Below are 13,920 nucleotides of genomic sequence, written 5' to 3' on the forward strand. Positions count from 1 at the left end.
TTCAATGCCCGTTCCTGGACGCATGTGAGTTTGGTTGGTGGTTACCAAACCGGACAGGTAAGATTTCCCAAGGGAACTCCGGCTTCCACCAAAACATAAAATCACTCCCAAATGCAGCCTAAGGCGCGATAGAACCTCATGTGGATACGTGCATGACATTTTTCGAATACAACTTTGTTTTACTATACATGTATGCGTATGAATTATACATATAAACAAGATGACATTTAAAAGACTTTGAACAAGACCACATGTTAAAATAGGCAAAACAACTGCAATGAAATTAAGGAATACTTAAAATAAAATGTTTGTTTAGCATTTCAAGTTCTTGATTGCATCGTAAATTATAAATAAAGAAAGTATATTTCACACGATAATAAATGTACAACGATATTCCAAGCGGGTTTAAATAACAACCCAAAAGTACACATCTTCGTGGCTACACCACTTCGATTTACATACGGGTCTTTGCAACGTCCTGTTCATATGCCTAGCTTGTCAACGGATTTATTTATCTGATCTGAAGAACGCGTGTGTTTGTAAAATGTTAAACTTGGATATTGGATATTAGGCAGAAACTAGAGGTTAGGTTTTTGACGATTAAACAAATAATATATTACATGGTGTAGGGTAAGGAAATGGAATAAATCAAAACTTTGTCCCGAAGTTCAAATGATTTATGTCGAAGTCCGAAAGTATATGGGTGGTGTATGTTTAAAATAAATAAATAAATATATATATATATATATATATATATATAAACTAAAAAATGAAAACCTACCAACAAATAACTTTCAATTACAACCTCAGAACATTTAGACCACACAAACGATATTCCGAAATGCACATACTCGTTTATTCCAAAAATAAACCAACGTATTAACAATACAGAAACAGACAAATACAAATTATTTTAAACTCACATGGATTTGAAAGATGTAAATGTAAATTGTCAACAATAGACTACAACAATATATGATGTTTGTCTTGCGACAGTCCAAAGGTAAAAGGCAGCATGGTCATAACCCTATACAACATAGAGTAAAAATGAACTATGGATCTAATACACATCCATTTCATTATTCAAAATATCTCCAGACATAACACATTTTCTGAACTAATTCCCAGAAGAGGACATAGTACAGTTGTTATTTATTCATAAGAGGTACGAACTTTGTAAGTAAACAATAGGGTAGACCTAAATAAAAACAATATTCGAACCTCAATTTACAATTAACACATAATTGGTAAAATTAAAGGGATCTTTTCACGCTTTGGTAAATTGACAAAATTGAAAAAAGTTGTTTCAGATTCGTAAGTTTTCGTTTTAGTTATGATATTTGTGAGGAAACAGTAATACTGAACATTAACCATGCTCTAATATAGCCATTATATGCATCTTTTGACGATTTTAAAACCTAAAAATTATAAAGCGTTGCAACGCGAAACGATTGAATAATTTGGAGAGTTCTGTTTTTGTCGTTAAATTTTGTGAAACTACGAACATTGCTTATATAATGTATAAAATACGCTAAGAATGTGTATTCGGCGGAATAGCTCAGTAGGCTAAAGCGTTTTTACTTCAGGACTCTGGCAGGACTCCAGGGGTCACTGGTTCGAAACCTGCTCCGGGCAATGTTCTTTTCCTTTTTAAATTTTTTTCTTGATTTTTTACTGGAGCTTTTACGATCCAATGTTTACATTTATCAATTGAAAGCATTTTATGAATAAGTTAAAAAAATGCCAAAATCTGTGAAAAGGCCCCTTTAAGTAAATTGTATTCTTGTACAGTTGCTGTCAAAGGGGAGCAACTGTTTCAAATCTAAAAATCACTATCAATTCGAGTTGTCTCCCATGTTAAATAAGACAAATTGATGAAAATAACAAAAAGCAAGCTTAAACATGTTAAAAATTCATAGAACCTTTACACATATTAATATGATGCACACAAAAACATCTGAAACAATACTCATATAGTTATCATGTAATTTAAATGTAAACTTTCCATATTAAATGATAATATATGTAAACGGAGGAGTGCAAATAATAAGTGGCCTGTTGTAATTCAAAAAATAAACTTCTTAAATAAAGAGTTATACATTTCTGAACAATATTGTAAATAAATGAAATAGTTACTACTATATATAGATTTATTTGGAATGTTAAGATTTTTTCTCAATGGTTGTACCAAACAAGTAGAAATTGCTCTTTTAACAAATAAAGGCAATGTGTACGCAATACAATTGATATATAACACATGACAAATGATTTCAGAACATAAATTGATAGTTTATTACGTTTCCGTTTTGTAAGTGTAAATATAACGATGGTATGCATAACTTTTTACTCAATGCAAATATTAAAAACTCCTGAAATTTTGAAAATAATGTATTTACACTTATAAACAAGTTACTTAGCAAAATTGGACTTGAAAGGTTACATGCAACCATAAGGGATTACAATGTCTCTATGCAGAGTTTGAATAGGCAACTTGCGTTCCTCTCTCGGTCCTCAGACTGGCTTTCAAATGGAATACATTGAACCACGTATGGCTATCAGCCAAAGTCGGACTGCCTTGATGATTGACTTGCCTAACAATTACAAGATCATTTATCCAGAGCTGATTCTCTTTAAATTTACTAAATTTGAGGCACCCCTGCAATTTTGAAATGTTTGCAGAGTGCAATGGCTCACTTTTCTAGAGGAATGCCCAGATAGCCATTAACTAGTTATCTTGGAAGCCGCCATAACATTAGGAACTGTGTGTAATACCCAGTGGAGCTGCTCTTAGTAATATAGTGTGTCTGTACCAATGCAAGGATGCAGTCTTCCAAAATAAACTTTTTCTCATCACACAGAGTATCCGACATACCGCTCATCTGATGGATTACCCATGTGGTAAAAAGGTGTGGTCTGGGTCTTCAAAACGTTTGCAAGTTTTTCTGCCTTGATCAGAATGGAGTTGCTCATAGAATGATAAAGTGGCAATAAAATGTTCGAACAAGGCTTTGTCACCTTCTGATTGCGACAAGAGACAGCCTTGACACATTTGATAAAGTGGTCCTTTATAACCAACACATCCTCGTAACAAACTTTTCATTTATCAACTTTAAGGAAAATCAATTCAAACAAGTTACGAAGGCCTGAATGTCTCAATAAAAAAAATTCGGACAGGAAAATGAACGTTTTCCTGCACATACAACTCCCGAAAATGAGAAACATGACTGTAAAATCGCTGTCAAGTAAGCAACAGTGACTTTTCGGGACCATGATGGCGTCACGCTATTTAGCGATATGAGTACGGCATAACGATTTGACGAACATGGACCGAGAAAAAACTAAAGAGGTCTTCTCAGGGTCTGTTGCAAAAATGTGTTCCATATATGTAACCGAATTTTTGACGCTCCAAATCCCTTGGTTACCCACTAAAAATGAAGTTGTGTCTTTTCCCTCTTGCACGATCTCGACTTTCCAATACTCCGATTGTAGATCAACCTTTGAAAAGTACTTAAAAACCACAAAGTGTTGTCGAAACGGTAAAAGCATAAAGACATCTTTCTAGTTGAAAAAATTAAGCCTGGAAAACACAATACAAAAACGACGATACTTGTCTTTTTTTCGGACTTAAACAAGGTTTAATGAGTATTGAGAATAGCGAATGAAACAGCAATGCAGCATCTCCTCAATATGTTGGCGCATCTTCCTGTACATTACTGAGGTAATCTTACAGTACGGCCACTTGAAGACCGTGTTGTCATTAAGTGTAATGTGGTGCTTGACCAAGTTGCAGTGGCCAATATCACGATTACAGGAAGAAGATACACGTTTTCATTTCCTCAGAACGTGTCGAGCTCTACGTGACTCTTCAGTTTACAGATAGAAACTACTTATATTGATGCCTAACTCAAATAAAGACGTAAAGATAAATTTAAAAAATGATGAAAACGGAGATAAGATCCATAACAGTTATTTTTTTCACAAAACAAATTAGATGTTGGGCTTTAAGACACTGACTTTGCGGTCATGTTACATAGTTTAATAATAATGTTGGCACACTTTCCATGTTGTGGTTCTTAAACCACGTGATGTCTGACGACCTAAGGTCCTTAATCGGATAGATTGTCTATGACCACTTTCTGTAAATTGAGACTCAGCACTCTCACGCTTCTTGTAAGGGATACATAAATATTTATCTCAATAATCGGTTGGTTTGTAAAGAAGATAGTGGCTGGACTACATATAAATGTTTTGAACGCCATCTGTCATGCATCAGCCAAACCTAAGACGATGAAACAGATTAACATCGGCAAATGAGTTCAAAAGATAACATGGCAAGACAGGCTAGCATGTGTATCTGGTACAATTTTAACAATGCAAATTTTAGAAAACGTATGGAGGTGACAGTTTCAATAAAGCCATGAATTTATCAATGATAACTATTTGCCACAGCAACCTTGAACGTAATTTTGATTGATTTTGACATGGTATATCAGGACAAGACAGGTGGAATGAATGAAAAACAGTAGAGCTAATATAATCTGTTCTAATTATGGATATACAAGGAATAGAATGAAACAAAATGTAGTTTGATTTGAGCCACCAATCAAACGATTATTCGAAAAGGAAGAAGCAGTCGATTGGCATTGTATAACAACAATAGTTAGGAGGCCAAAAGCAGAAGTGGCTATGCTTTTGGAATTGTTTTGTTGACTGGTAACTGATTCCACACTCACGAGTAATTGAAGGAAACTGGTTTGTTTGAAGAGTTCTTTTCATCCTGTCAAATATTATTTATTATTCCTGAATATCATACAGCTTGTACTGTTTGCACATGAAATCGTTTTTTGCAGAATGTCGCAAATGACCAGATTCAATTTAAAATGACCGCCTGCTCAAGGATGACTGCAAACCTAAAACTTAAAGAAGTTACCCATTCATCTAAATTCTGGGTGACGTTAAAGAGTTATTTCATCCTTATCTCCTTCTTGCAAGTTAAATAAAAGGCGTTATATGTTTGGTAAATTATTTTGACAGAAGCAAACTTACCAAGAGATACAACAAGTTTGCGGGCTTTGTAACACAAATACAATTGCTTGCAGAACCTGTGAAAGTGAATATGCATCCGTACGAAGCAAGCAGTAATTGTGTGTAGACGGCAAAAAAGACTGAGGAAAAGCTTAGTACCCAGAACAACTTTCTTTTCAAAATTAAGAGTTACCGTTGGATGAAAGTCATACTTACTAGAAAGCATATAAAGCATTTCAGCCTCAATGGCATACAGCCCACTTCAGATTGCTGGTCTTCCTCAATGATCTATAAAAGAAAATCACTTAATAGAAAGACATTTATACTACAAGGTGGTTATACCAACGTTCACAATTAAATTAGATTAAAAAAAATCAGCCCACATAACAAAGATATGTCGCACTCAAGTTCTCAATCAAAAAATAAATGTTTGATAGCTTTAACTCTCAGATATAATATCACCCTAAGATTTGCAGTGAAATGTATCACATTCTTCACTAAAACAACAATAACATAACAATGCTTTATGTAAAAATCCCAAAGTTACACTTCTTAATGAACAAAACATAATTTGCGATTTATTTCACTGGATTACATCAGAAACAGATAAATACATGCACTGCATATTGTAATATTATAAATGATTTAGTTCATTTTCTTGTATTAACACTTTGTATGTCACCAGCTGCATATATATGCCGATATAGTAACGAATTATATGTAATGTGTATATAGAACAAATCTATGCTTAGGCTGTTTGTCTATGTTGTCAGTATTCCATTTTTTTATTATTTTTTTTTCCTCACTTTTGTGATTAATTGTTTTTAATTCTTAATTTCTATGGAATATTCATCTTTTTGTATCCATATTTTTTTTTGTATGTATGGATGTCTTATTTCTTGTAATAGAAAGCAACTGGACTTTAAAAAAAAGATAAATCAACTGGACAAACACACCCAAATTATCATTTACATCACCCTCCACCACTTTAAATGATTAAAATATGTACTTAAAATGTAAAAGGGCTAAACAATAAAGACAAACGCATAAAAATCTTCAAATGGTTCGACGAAAAAAAAAGTATATGCCTATTACAAGAAAGTCACTTGACACAATCTTTAGCAAACACCTTAAAAGATGAATGGGACGGAGACATCTATCTCAGTGGACAACATACGAATAAACAAGGCATTGCCTTTCTGATAAAAAATAGTATAGGGGTCACAGTCGATAACTTTAACGAAATAATAATTGGCAGACAAGCAAGTATAGATATAAAAATACACGAAACACAATAAACATTAATCAACGTTTACAGCCCTAACATAGATGATTCCACATTCTACGAAACATTACAATCCTTTATTATTAATAACCAAGATAAAAACATTATAGTCGGTGGTGATTTTTATACAGTTCTTAACCCACTATTAGATAAAAAGAAGTGAAACCTTTATACCCATCCTAAAAATAGAAACATTTTAAATAACATAATTGAAAACTACAATATGATAGACATGTGGCGTACAGTATATCTAAACGAAAGCAAATTCACCTGACACTCAAACACAAAACCAACAATATTTTGTAGATTAGACTATTTTTAATATCTGAGTCTCTTTGCAACATTATTGACAAATGTAGCATTAAACCAGGATTCATGACTGACCACTCTCTAGTTGAACTTAAACTGCACAAAATACAACCTGAAAGAAGCCCAGGATACTTTAAAATTAACAACAGCATTTTATTAGATACACAATATCAAACACAAATAAAGCAAGAAATATTTAATACAGTTCAAAATAATAAAGATGCAAACCCAAACACCTTATGGAAAGTAATTTAAGGAAATATACGTAACACAACAGTTAGATACACATCATTTAAACATAAAGTAACACATAAACTTGAAACTGAAACCATCAAAATCATTCAAACACTTGAAAAACAATTACATGAAACAAACACAGGCGACACCAAAGACATTGAAAGCGAAATAACACCAAAAAACAAGTATTAGAATAAATACACATCTCAATGGAATAATACTACGAGCATGTGCACAGCATGTTGAACACAATAAAAAAAAATACATAATACTTCGCAAACATCGAAAAACGTAAAAAAGATCAGAAAACTGTACACAAACTAGTAGTCAATGGCGAAGATATAACAAACAGAACTCACATACTAGAAGAACAACGTTTATTTTTCGAAACCCTCTCTAAACAAAAACATGTTGAAAGTAACACTCTTTTTAAAAATACACATCTAGCTTTAAATCAAGAGGAAAAAATACTGTGCGACGGATTACTTAATGAATATGAATGTGGATAAGCCCTAAAAGAAATGCAAAATAACACAAGTCCAGGATCTGATGGCAATTGAATTTTATAAAATATTCTGGAATGATATAAAAACACATTTAATACGCTACAAAAACAAGGTATAATATCACTCATTCCAATACCTGGAAAACACTTAGAATCCTTATCAAATTGGCGCCCGATTAGTTTACTGAACAATGATTATAAAATTGCAACTAAAAGTATATCAAACAGAATAAAAAAATATTACCATCAATCATTTCAAGATCACAATCTGGTGTCATTAAAGGACGTTACATTGGTGAAAACGTAAGTCTGATACAAGAATGCATAAATTATTTCAACCAACCAAACAATTCTGGCCTCATTTTTTGCAAACTTCGAAAAGGCTTTCGATTCACTAGACCATTCGTTTATGTTCTCTTGCTTAGAACATATGAATTTTGGTGAAAGTCTAATTAAATGGGTCAAACTATTTAAAACCTATAGTAACAGTATAATTATTAACAATGGCTTTTTCTCAAACATCGAACGAGGGGTAAGACAAGGATGTCTTTCATCCTAACTATTTATTATATGCATCGAGTATCTATCTCACTATATCCAATCAAATAAACATATAAATGGAATATCGCTAGAACCCGACGAAGAAATTGAACAGTCCCTATTTGCTGACCATGCAACTTATTTCTTAAATGACAGTAGCGACTCATTCGATAATCTTACAGAATCGCTTACCCTTTTTGGAATGGCATCTGGTCGTAAACTAAACACAAGTAAATTCACTGTGTTACGAGAAGGTAAATTTAAACAAAGTAATATTCATCTTAAAAAAGAAATGAAATTCAACTGGACATCAGATGAAGCAACAACGTTAGGAATAACCTTTACAAACAATGCAGAGCTCGAGATAAGGTTTTGTGAAATTCTTAACGTTACTACCAGATTTTCAAAATGAATTCTTAACTCTGAAATTTTATTCTTAACGTTACTACTTAGTTTTGGAAAATAATTCTTAACTTTTCTAAATGACCTAAAAATAAATAATAATTGTTATTTTCATGCAAAAAAATCAAAATAAACATACTAGCAAACTTTATTTATACGAGTTCAACAGTGTCTATTCAGTCAATACAATTATACAATTTTATTTTTCAAATACCTTCATATGCTCAAACTGGGCTTCGATTGCGTGCCTTCGATGAATTTTTACATATTTTACAATTAAAACGGGTCTCCCCTTCAATCTTTTCAACGATTAACCACGGGAATTGTCCCTTCCACTCGTTCAATGTTTATTTTTGTTTAGGTTTGGACCTGTCGTGGCACGTTTTTTTAGCTGTTCCTACTGTGTCGGCAACTGAACATACAACATCGTATAAGATCTTTTCTATAATGTCTTTCTTAACATTCAACTTCGGCCCACTTTGCGAACAATATGTTACAAGCGTGTTTTTGCACGCTTTGCAGTTTTTAAGGAAGCGCCGCCATTGTTTTTTGACAGCAAGACTGTACACGCCGCTTTTATTGGAAAAAATGCACTTTTTTAAACAAACCCGATAACCATTCTATATAAGCACCGAAAAGATCTTAAATATGCGAAAAGAACTCAATAAAAATCGATACGAACCGAAGCAAAAATAATATTCGTAACTTGATTTTGTAATTCTTAATGGTACGACAAGATTTTAAAATAAAAACGTAACGGACTTGAAAATAATTCGTAATTACGAAAATACCACCCTTATCTGGAGCTATGCAATGACAATGAAACAACTCTAAAAACATATTGCCTTAAGTACAAAAATTAAAAAATTGTTTAAGATCATGGCAGCATCGTAAACTTACACTAATCGGAAAAAACACCGTGTTGAAAACGTTTGCACTTCCTACATTAATTTATACACTTACAGTTCTCCAAAACCTACCAAATGATATTATTGAAGAGATTAAATCAGAAATATTTAATTTCATATGGGACGGTAAACCTGAAAAACTTAAGCGAACTCAATTAATTCATTCAGTAGAATATGGAGGTATCAGACTAACGGATATAGATTCATTCCTAAATGCAATCAAATGCAGTTGGGTCAAAAGATATTTAGATAACACCAGTAGGAGTAAATTTAAATTATTCTACCAGAAAATCCTTAAAACATATGGTGACTCCTTACTTTTTGAATGTAATATCGACAACAATATCTTAGACGAAATTTCAACCAAAAACATATTTCTATCGAATGTTCTATCGGCATGGTGTAAAGTTACTCATAATTTAGAAACCAAAATAAATAGTAAAACCATCCTATGGAATAATAAAGACATAACTACTAATAATAAAACGTTTTGTATAAAAATTGGTTCAAACGAAACATAAAATATGTAGATCAATTGTACGAATAAACGACTTCTATTCCTTTGATAACTTATGCTACATATTCGGAATACCTACATGTAATTTCTTGATGTACTACACATTGATTAAGAGCATACCCATACATATTAAAGCAGTTACCAATACAAATAACACACCATGTACTAAAAAAACTTTCGTAGAAAACATAATTGCAAAACAAAACAAAACAAACACAATATTTTACACACTTCAAATTAAAAACCCTGCCGAAATCTCTAAAGCTCAAACTTAATGGCAAAACCTTCTTGGAAAAAAATGAATTTTATTGGAAACAAATATTTGTCATGCCATATAAATCAACTACTGATAGCATACTGAGAAATTTTCAATATGAAATACACCCAGAGAATCATGGCTACAAATAAATATCTTTTCAAATGCAACCTATCCAACACAAATCTATGTGATATGTGAAGTGAACATATTGAAACAAAAGAACACCTTTTCAGGGAGTGTAAACATATTCAACCTCTATGGAATCAATTGACAACCTTTCTAGAGAAACACATAGTAAATGTTAAACTATCTCTCTTAGGCATCAGTCTGGGGGTAAATACATTAAAAATACAAGAGGTTAATAACGTTGTGAATTACATAATTATATTGATGAAATATTTTATATTCAGCATGAAATACAGAAAACAAGCACAAACAATGAACTGTTTTATCAATTATTTAAAACTGAAAATTCAAATTGAAAATGAAATAGCCCTAAACAATGATACACTTTATATACTTGAACACAAATAGAAACACATTAAATTTTCAATTTTAAACAAGTCCAGTATGCTTTCTACCCACTTTATGCAACTCATCCTTAGTCATAACTATTCTGTTGCTTTTCATCGTGTTTATTTTTTTAAACACCTTTCACAAACAACTTAAGAAAAAATACATTTTTTTTAATCAAAAGTAAAACACTAGGTCAAAAAAGTATATATTAGCATATCTTGTATAACATGTTTGAACATTATTGCTTCTACACGGTATCATTTTGTTTTATAATCATATACATGTATACATTGTATATCATATATTGAATAAAAAACAACAACAAAAAACTGAAAGTGTCTTCCCTGATTAGCCTGTGCGGACTGCACAGGCTAATCTGGGACGACACTTTACGCACATGCATTAAGGCCAGTTTTCTCAGAACGCGGCTCAAATAATTATATTTTATTCATCATTTTTAACTATCACGGTTGTATGCCTCCTTATCAAATGTATACTTTCTTTATATAAATACCTTAGTTAAACAGTTTATGTGTAAATATATTTGTCACGTTGTATCATTGCTTCCACGAGCAAACAATACTAATTTAAGAAGCTTTTTTAACGCACTCCTTCACATATGGTGTTTCCTCTGTATGTTGTATTGTATGAATCTATCACGCCGTTGATGTTGTGGCAACATTGTTCTGCATTTAAGTTCTTATTCTGTATTTTAGTAAGTAATTCGTCAACGTTTTACATGCTTTGAAACAAACGCAGAGGTGTTAAATGATTGGCATTCGGTAAATTGGAATATGATGCATAGCGATTGAAATAAGCATTAAACATAAAAAAAGAAGAAACAGAAAAAGGCCTAAACATATTTAACGACGCGAAAAACATCTTAAGCCTAAACATATTAAGCCTAAATTATGCAGACGAAAAAGAGACTTGCTGCGTAGTTCAACACGACAGTCTAAGGCAAAACGCAGCAGTTCGTTATTTGAAATCTCTTCCAAAGAGTTTTAAATCTTGAGCAATCACAATCCTGTTAACTGCAAGATTAATATCTCTTTATGACAAGACATTATATTCATGACATCGTAGAGCATGGTTGGACGCACTAAGGACAAAGGACTAGATCTCACAACAGATGGACACGGATACATACAAGAAAAGGGACCTAAACATTGGAATATGACACATAGACACATATACAAAATACATTAAAAATGACCTATTATATATATATAGAACTAAGATAATACTTTTGTAACTTTCGGTACATAAAAATAAGGCGAGAGTGATAAGGCACTAATTCTTTTGGGAGAAAGTACGGATAAGCGGGAAACTTTAAAAATAATGTTAACGCTTTTTGCGAAGATTTAGTGTTTTTTGCGTGTTCTGGTAGTTTTTTTCCATCCCAAAATGGTGTGGGGATGGTATTTTTTGTTGAACTTTGACTCGAAATCCCAAAAACCCAATTTCAAACAGAAAACATGTTTATGTTTATTTGAACTCATACCTTTTCTTGCATAAGTTGCTAGTTGTTGACTTGAAATGTGCGATGTAAAAGATTTTTAGTTTGTGAATAACTGTAAGCACCACATTGGGACCAAACTTCTTTCATGATTAATGTAAGAACACATTTATATTTTAATGAGCGAATTGCAATGGCAGAAAAAAACTGCCATTTCTATACCAAATACACGATACGTATTAATTAGCAAATCGCTCAAGCTGCAAGCAGATTTATCGAAACATATGTAGCCCACGCCCAAAAAAACTTGTATTGTGGGAAAAACAGCTTGTTGGCAGAAATGAGTTAAAACGAACTTATTGATAGATGTTTTTGCAAGAAATCAAACAGAAGCAACAACAAGTTAAACCGCAACAACAGAAGCAACAACAAGTCAAACCGCAACAAGAACAACAACATAAAACCCGTTGGTTAACACACAATAAATACTCCATAAAAATGATCATTATAATTTTAAACATAAACAATATAACAGCAATCAACCACCCAAAAAACATCAAAACATGTACCAACCGCAACCAAAACATCAACGGAAATTGGAACATTTTAATAACCCAGTCTACATCCATAGACAAGACCTAAACGTGTCATAATATCTCGGCCCTTTTCTATCCGAGATGTGTATGGAACTCGCGCGTTGCGCAGTTTTTGGCCTAAATCAGAAACGGTACGGAGACTATTAAGCAAAGCAAGGTAAAATATTTACACGCATTAAGCAAATTCATAATGAGTAATCTAACCGTAACATCGTTGGACGCTCCAAGGGGTTTATTTTTAGGCATGTAATGCCAAAATGTATTACTGATCACATTACCTTAATTACAAGTACGTTTATAAATTCGTAAACAGGAAACTTATTTAAAACATAAAAACTATGAAACCAATTCAGTTAATACAAAGACCTTGTAACATAAACACAAACACATAAAGCGGCGCAGCAAGTTTGTGGTAACAAGATGCTCCTTTTTAATTAAATTAAAATAAGTATCAACCTAGACTGACCGTTTGAATTATGCTGTTACTATCTACAAGTCCTCATAAAGTGTTCTTCAAACAATGTGTTTACTCATTCACAAATAATAATATTACTAGATATTACTCAACAAAACTCAGTTAACTAAAGCACAATCATATTATAGTTTTCTTTTGTAATCTAGAATCGATCTAGATCTGATTGCGAGAAACATAAAGATATCGAAATAGACCTAGCCTTAGTACCCGCGCACTTTCAATTCAAACGGGTCTTTAAAAATTGTGAAAACTCTTTCGGTACCAATCATCTACTAATTATCGAGAATTCCCAAAATACAATAAGGAAAAAACCCTTTTCCCCCTGTACTTCACGAATTGACATTTTAATCAAGTAAAGCTTCAATAGTGCGGTAAGGCGGAAACCGACTACCGGCAAATATGAAGGATATCAAGGCAGTATAACATACATTTAAACACACGTGAAGTATAAACATATACCAAACGTTGAACCAGTATTATGACTTTTATTTGTGTCCTAACTTTTCAGAACAAAGTTACGTATAATTGTATGATGCAATGAAAAAAATCGTCAACATGCCTCATTTGTATGGTGTATAGCACTGTTATGTTCTTTTGTCAAGAAAAAGGCCATTAATAAATTAAATAATCACTCACTTAGAGACACAATTCAGCATCACTTGTCAGCTCTTAATATGTATGATTATATCTTTATGGGGTTTTCAGGGTTGGAGGATGAAAATATGATAAAGTCTGCAGAGGCCGTATACATGTAATACAAATAAATGTAATGAGGTGCTTCTTTTCTTTTCTGTACTTTCTTGTACATAGCGTCACAATTGCAAATTTAAACAAGCCCAACAATTCAACTCCTTATGTTATTCTGATGTGTTATTCCGTTTCTATAT

The 13,920-nt window shown here is 32.5% G+C and overlaps 1 protein-coding gene across 3 annotated transcripts in view; it reads left to right on the forward strand.

The window, feature by feature from the left end:
• Window positions 1-463: 463 nt before the first annotated feature.
• Window positions 464-13,920, forward strand: part of LOC127861162 (titin homolog) — an 85,984-nt gene continuing 72,527 nt past the window's right edge. For all 3 annotated transcript variants that reach the window (XM_052399536.1, XM_052399538.1, XM_052399537.1), the window contains exon 1: window positions 464-584. The gene's annotated coding sequence lies outside the window, so the exon portion shown is untranslated. The remainder of the gene's footprint in view (window positions 585-13,920) is intronic.

This window comes from Dreissena polymorpha, chromosome 15 (genome assembly GCF_020536995.1).
Source record: "Dreissena polymorpha isolate Duluth1 chromosome 15, UMN_Dpol_1.0, whole genome shotgun sequence".
Taxonomy (NCBI): domain Eukaryota; kingdom Metazoa; phylum Mollusca; class Bivalvia; order Myida; family Dreissenidae; genus Dreissena; species Dreissena polymorpha.